This window comes from Nematolebias whitei, chromosome 8 (genome assembly GCF_014905685.2).
Source record: "Nematolebias whitei isolate Nwh7 chromosome 8, NemWhi1, whole genome shotgun sequence".
Taxonomy (NCBI): domain Eukaryota; kingdom Metazoa; phylum Chordata; class Actinopteri; order Cyprinodontiformes; family Rivulidae; genus Nematolebias; species Nematolebias whitei.
The window spans coordinates 52417606-52425007 of NC_056505.1; the positions used below are offsets into that span (position 1 = coordinate 52417606).

At 42.5% G+C, this 7402-nt stretch overlaps 1 protein-coding gene across 1 annotated transcript in view; it reads right to left on the minus strand.

Annotated features, from left to right (window-relative positions):
* fxn (frataxin) overlaps positions 1-7402 on the minus strand; it is a gene marked incomplete at its 5' end in the record, with an annotated part of 109190 nt that overhangs the window by 74886 nt on the left and 26902 nt on the right.

The window sequence follows — 7402 nt, forward strand, 5'->3', positions numbered from 1 at the left end:
ACACACACACACACACACACACACACACACACACACACACACACACATATATATATATATATATATGTGTGTGTTAAAATGTGTTCTCATATTAACTTGTCTTTATGAGTTTGTTGTGTTTTGTGTTCATACTGCCTTATTTGCTTAAAAAAGGGCACAGCTGGAGGTTATGTAACCAGCCATTTTGTTTGTCATTATGTTTGTGCATGTTGTTCTGCTGTTATCCACTAGGGGTGATAAGAAATAGTTCTGTGTGTGAAATTGTTCTGAAGAAGAAGTTGTGGGGCCTGTGTGATAACAATAAACAAACATTTTTCTATCGGAAGAAAAGACGTGTGGTTCCTTGTGAATATAAGTATTGAAGAGGAAAACACAACAAATATGAGTACTGGAGATGAAAACGCAAAAGGTTATGGGCCCAGGCACCACACGGGAGGACGATGGGACAGACTAGTCTGCACCGGAGACAAGAACAGTTACGAACTTTGGGAGGTAAAGTTCCTGGCCTACTTGAGAACGCTAGGTTTAAAAGACCCCATCCTATCTACCTGCTGGCCCAGATGTAGAGAAGAATGCGGAATGTTATGCGGAACTAATCCAAGTCCTTGATGATAGGAGCCTATCATTGGTGATGACAGATACCGTCGACGAGGGGAAGAAAGCTCTTCAGATACTACGCGGCCATTACGCCAGCGAAGACTTAACCTTCACTCAGTTTAAGAGCAGACTTTGAAGCTACGAAGAGACAGAAAAGTTTGGAAGCAAATCAAAGTCAGATAACGTAATGACAGTAGACATGACAACTGTAAACTGCTACAACTGTGGACAATGCGGGCACATGGCGAGAGACTGCTGCCAAAAGAGTACACCAAAATGTTGTAGCTACCACAGAAGCACAACCTACAGCGACGAGACATGCATAGGAAAACTGAAACGGAAAGATAATGCCAAGCAGAATTCAGACAAGCAGGACAACCATGAGGAGGACCATACCATGGTATTCAAAGTCAGCCAGAATATTCTACCTGACAACATCAAGCAAAATGGAATGATGGTGGACTATGGAGCCACATCACACATAATCACTGATGAAGAGCTGTTCACAAGAATTGACGAGACTTTTGACCCAAGTAGACACTACATGGAATTGGCAGATGGAAACAAGATGAACAATGTTGCATTGAAGCGTGGTGATGCACAGATTGAACTGCTGAACTCAAAGGGGAGGTATGTTAAAGTCACTTTAACAAATGCTTGGCTCATCCCGTCCTATTCACAGAGCATATTTTCGGTGATATCAGATGCATCCAACGGAGCCAGTGTAACATTCACAGATGGTCAGAACGAACTGCTGAGCAAAGATGGTACTGTGTTCCCTACTGAAGCACATGATGTTGTGAAATTACAAAATGTGGTAGAGGGAATGAAAATCACTGACAACAGTAAAATGGAGAGTAATATCTGCATAGAAGGGAAATTCATCAATAGCAGAAACAAAGAGTCAGATGTCAAAACGAGTGAATTACTACAGTTAGTCCATACTGACCTATCAGGCCCAATTGATCCTACAGGCTTAGAGGGACACAGGTATGCAATTTCCTTTACTGATGATTTTTCAGGATCAGTTGCGGTTTATTTTCTGAAAAACAAGAGTGGCGTAACTACAGCAACAAAGCAGTTTCTGGCAGACTGTGCACCCTATGGTAACGTTAAGTGCTTTAGATCAGACAACGGTACTGAGTACACATGTAATGATTTTCAAACTTTGCTCCAAGAAAAAGGCATTAGGCATGAAACATCATCACCGTATTCCCCACATCAAAACGGAAAAGCAGATAGACAGTGAAGAACACTCTTTGAAATGGGAAGGTGTATGATATCAGAAAAAGGTTTACCTAGAGAACTGTGGCCTTATGCTGTTCAGTGTGCTGCCCACATTTGCAACAGATGTTACAGTAACATAATCAAAAACACCCCATACTCCTTAATTACAAGAAGAAAGCCCAATCTTTCAAACATGTGGGTTTTTGGGTCAGAGTGTTACTCATACAACAACAAGAAACTAGACTCAAAAGGGGAAAAGGGATTGTTTGTAGGATATAGCAAGAACAGCCCAGCTTATTTGGTGTACCACCCACAAGCGAGAAAAGTGTCCAAACATAGGCTGGTAAAGTTTATCAAAGGAATGATGCTGACCAACAGACACAGACAAATGTCAGAAGAATGACAGAAGGCATAGACTACCATGAAACTTTTACTCCAACAGCGAACATAACATCTGTGCGAGCATTGATGAAGATAACAGTCCAGAACAACCTTAAAGTGCATCAAATGGATGTCAAAACAGCTTATCTTCATGCCCCAATTGAGGAAGAAAATTACATAGAACAGCCCGAGGGGTTTGAAGAACAAACAGAAACAGAAAAAAAAATGTGTGTATAGATTTTTTAAAATCCCTTTATGGATAAAAACAATCAAGAAGAAACTGGTACAAGCTCCTAAACGATCATCTTGAACAAAGCAACTTTGAAAGGAACCCAGTTGACCACTGTGTGTACAGAAAACAAACAAAAGATGACACGGTTATTGTGCTCATTTGGGTGGATGACTTAATTATTGCTGCTAGCAGCACTGAGCTTTTGGACAGTTTCAAAGAGACAATGAAATTGAAGTTTAACATGAAGGACTTAGGCAAAATATCAATTTTTTTTAGGCATTCATTTTGAACAAAAAGAAGATGAAATAAAAATGATCCAAAAGAAGTATATCCTGAAAATGTTGGAAAAATATGCAATGTTGGACTGCAAACCCAGATCCACCCCATGTGAACTAAAACTTGATTACAAAGAAAATCGTGAGTGTGATAAAACAAGTTGTGAATCCTACAGACTATCGTGAGATAGTAGGTAGCCTGATCTATGCTATGACCTGCACCAGACCAGACATCAGTTGGATAGTGAGCAAACTTTCCCAGACATTAACTAAACCTGTAACAGAAGATTTAGTGAATGCTAAACATGTCCTGAGATATCTGAAAGGTACTTGTGACTATGAACTAAGTTTCAAGAAAAACATTGAAGAGTTAAGCCTCATAGCCTACAGTGACTCTGACTGGACATCCTCAGTATAGGACAGACGCAGCACCACAGGTTGTTGTTTCAGCTTAATGCCATATGGTCCAGCCATTTCCTGGAAATCCAAGAAACAACCAACTGTGGCTCTTTACACATGTGAGGCTGAGTACATTGAATTAACAGCTACTACACAAGAAAGTCTTTAGTTGACACAACTATTAAATGGCATTGACAACCAAAAGTACAGCTGTACAGTACTTCATGGTGATAACCAGGGGGCTATTGCGTTGAGTAAGAACCCTGTAAATAGACAGAAATCCAAACACATTGACGTGAAGTATCATTTTATTTGTGATGCACTGAGAGAGGGAAAAATCAATGTGATGTACTGTTCTGGGTGGGGGGGTACACCACCAACACTGTTTATAGTGGGGGTGGTGTGCTGCTGACATCAACTCAGGATGTCGTGGGTCGGTGGGCAGAATACTTTGAAGACCTCCTCAATCCCACCGGCACGTCTTCCATTAAGGAAGCGGAACCTGGGGACTCTGGGTCGGGCCCTCCAATCTCAAGTGCTGAGGTCACTGAGGTAGTTAAAAAGCTCCTCAGTGGCAGGGCCCAAGGGGTGGATGAAATTCGCCCGGAGTTCCTTAAGGCTCTGGATGTTGTAGTGTTGGGTTGGCTTACGCGACTCTGCAATATTGCATGGACATCGGGGGAAGTTCCCCTGGTTTGGCAAACCAGGGTGGTGGTCCCCCTATTCAAAAAGGGGGACCGTAGAGTGTGTTCCAACTATAGGGAGATCACACTCTTAAACCTCCATGGTAAGGCTTATTCGGGGGTTCTGGAGAGGAGGGTCCGTCAGATAGTCGAACCTCGGATTCAGGAGGAGCAGTGCGGTTTTCGCAGCAGGGTCCTGGAGGGTGCGTGGGAGTTTACCCAACCGGTCTACATGTGCTTTGTGGAATTGGAGAAGGCATTTGACTGCGTCCCTCGGGGAACCCTGTGGGGGGTACTCTGGGAGTATGGGGTACCGGGCCCTTTGATACGGGCTGTTAGGTCCCTGTTTGACCAGTGTCAGAGCTTGGTCCGCATTGCCGGCAGTAAGTCGGGCTTGTTCCCAGTGAGAGTTGGACTCCACCAAGGTTGCCCTTTGTCACCGATTCTGTTCATAACTTTTATGGACAGAATTTCTAGGCGCAGCCAAGGTGTTGAGGGCATCCGTTTTGGTGGCCTTAGGATTGCGTCTCTGCTTTTGCAGATGATGTAGTCCTATTGGATTAATCAGATCGTGATCTACAGCTTTCTCTGGAGCAGTTCACAGCCGAGTGCGACACGGCCGGGATGAGGATCAGTTCCTCCAAATCCGAGGCCATGGTCTTGAGCCAGAAAAGGGTAGAGTGCCCTCTCCGGGTCAGAGAGGAGGTCCTGCCCCAAGTGGAGGAGTTAAAGTATCTTGGGGTCTTGTTCATGAATGAGGGAAAAATGGAACGTGAGATCGATAGGCGGATAGGTGCAGCATCTGCAGTGAAGCGGGCGCTGTACTGGTCTGTCGTGCTGAAGAGAGAGCTGAGTCAAAAGGCGAAGCTCTCAATTTACCGATCGATCTACGTTCCTACCCTCATCTATGGTCATGAGCTTTGGGTTGTGACTAGGGCATTAACAGAGTACTCGAGTAATCTACACATCGATTGCTAGAACATCTATTGAGGTTAAAAATGTAAGGTCGAGTGTCCGTAGTGACGTCATATTATGTGACCACCGTATGACCGTAGGGGGCGGTGTTGCACTGTTGCAGGTCACAGAGTATAGTGTAACACCGGGTGCAATCCACCGAACCAGAACCAGCTTCCCCTTGTTTCACAAACAAAAAGCAAAAAATATCATTCTCTAAACCTATAAAAAAAATCTATAAACATATTAATCTCTAAAACTAAACTTAATGCGCACCACAGCTGGTGGTGGTGCGGGGTGGTCGACCCCCCCCCCCCACTGTTAAGTTTTGTTTTTGACATGCTGCACGTTACTTCACGTTTGCAGTTTAATAATAATAACTAATAGTTTAGTTTTTCCTGTCACTTATTTGCAGTATGAAAAATGGTAGGAGAATAATATACGCTCCCAATGCTTTGTTGGTCTTTTTTTGTAAATAATTAATTACCTTTTTTTGCGGTTTTATTTATTTATTTTTGTATCTTGAGATCTATGACGTCATCAAATACTCGAGTTCTACTCGGGTTTTATTATGTTAATGTCGAGTTTTTAAATTATATACTCGTTCAACCCCTATATGTGACCGAAAGAACGAGATCTCGGATACAAGCAGCAGAAATGAGTTTTCTCCGCAGGGTGTCTGGGCTTTCCCTTAGGGATAGGGTGAGAAGCTCGATCATCCGGGAGGGACTCAAAGTACAGCCACTGCTTCTCCAGTTGGGGCAGCTCGGGCATGTGGTTAGGATGCCTCCTGGACGCCTCCCTGGTGAGGTGTTCCGAACACTTCCCACCGCAAGGAGACCCAGAGGAAGACCCAGGAAACGTTGGAGGGACTATATTTCTCGGCTGGCCTGAGAACGCCTCAGGATTCCCCCGGAGCAGCTGGCCCAAGTGGCTGGGGAGAGGGAAGTCTGGGCCTCCCTATTTAAGCTGCTACCCCCGCGACCCGACCCCGGATAAGCGGAAAAAAATGGATGGATGAATGGAAATGAAAACGCTACAATATATGTATATGCATGTATATTTAAATATATATATATATATATATATATATATATATATATATATATATATGTAGTAGAACATATGAGCAACAACATGAGCACAGCGAAGGCTTTGGTGCAACCAAGCTTTACCATCTGACATGGAGGAAGTGACGTGACACGTCACTCATCCGGTCGTTAGCTGTTAGCTTAAAATTAGCATCGCTAGCGTTGTTCAAAAAAATCATTTAATGACGGATTTTAAACTCAAACGTGGCAAAATTTCAGCGATTAGAGCTTCAAAGAAACGGGCAGCGGATCAGAATGCAACTTTAAAGCTTATTTCAGCTTTAAAAACAGATTGAAATTCCCTATGAAAACGAGTTTTCATTTCCGGGTCACGTGACTGAATCTACCAATGATAGAGCAATAACGGGGTGGGCTTTACGACCTGACACGTGTAGTGGACTAGGCCCATGTCAAAACTGACCAGATGGACAGAGACTGTTATTTCATTGATCTGCATCCAGAAATACAGTTTGAGCCATCTGGAGACTTTCTTTCTTGAAGTAATCAAGTAGAAAAGACAATTCTCTATGATCATTACTATTTTACAAATGTTTGATAATCAAATTGTGTTAGTTCACTCAATGTTTACAGGTTGAAGAGAACTACTCATTTTATTTACATAAACAGTAAGTAATGATTTTTATTCCTCATTCAAAGAAGAAATCAGGTTAATATGCATTTCTTGATTTTTCTGTCTTCAATGAACAAATTTGTAAGTATGTTAAAGTTCAGGCTTCGGTCAACTAAAATGTTTACTGAGAAGAAATGTCATGTTTAATCTTTACAGCAGATAATCAGAGTAGAGGCTCCACGAAGTCTCGTTTTCTCCAATAATCTTTCTGTCTTTTTTAAACAATCTCATTCTCTGCCCTTGACTTTGATAACACCTTACATCACAAACCACACCTCTGATCTGGTCCATCCACCAATCAGAAAGCTCTAAAATGACCCGGAAGTCAACTCATTTAAATGTGGCAACTTCCCGGTTCTCGCCAGAGTGAACGAGAGCAAGAGTTAAAGAGTTAAAGAGAGAAAAAGAGTAAAGAGTTCCAGAGTTTAACTCTCTGAAGAGAGTTCTGAAGGAGTTCACAATTCTGACAACCCAGGATGCAGATTGGAATTTGGGAATTATAACTTCTGTTTGGATAACCTCGCACGACTCTCTAAGGGTTTGGCTGTCCTCATGGAGACGCTGAAAGAGTCAAAAAGGAACCCTACGCCGACGCTGATTTTATCATCAACCAGGTAGAAGGTTCTATTTTCGACCAAGTGTACCGTGGCCAAGCTGATTCCCCAAAGAGCGTGCACGTTTCTGGTCAAACAGATTAATTCCCTCACACATCTCTCTGTAAGATAAATCTCCATTTTCATCTTAAACTCTCCTTTCTCCTAAAATCATTACAGATATTTTAGAAATATCTGAAGCAAAGTTCTCAATCACCGCCGTGTGATTGATGTCTGCTGTTCTGCTGAGAAGTGAGGACAATCTCCGTATTGTTCCAACTTTCTGTGAACTTGCCATTGTTATTGTTTTCATATTTTGCCAAATTAATGTAAATGTTT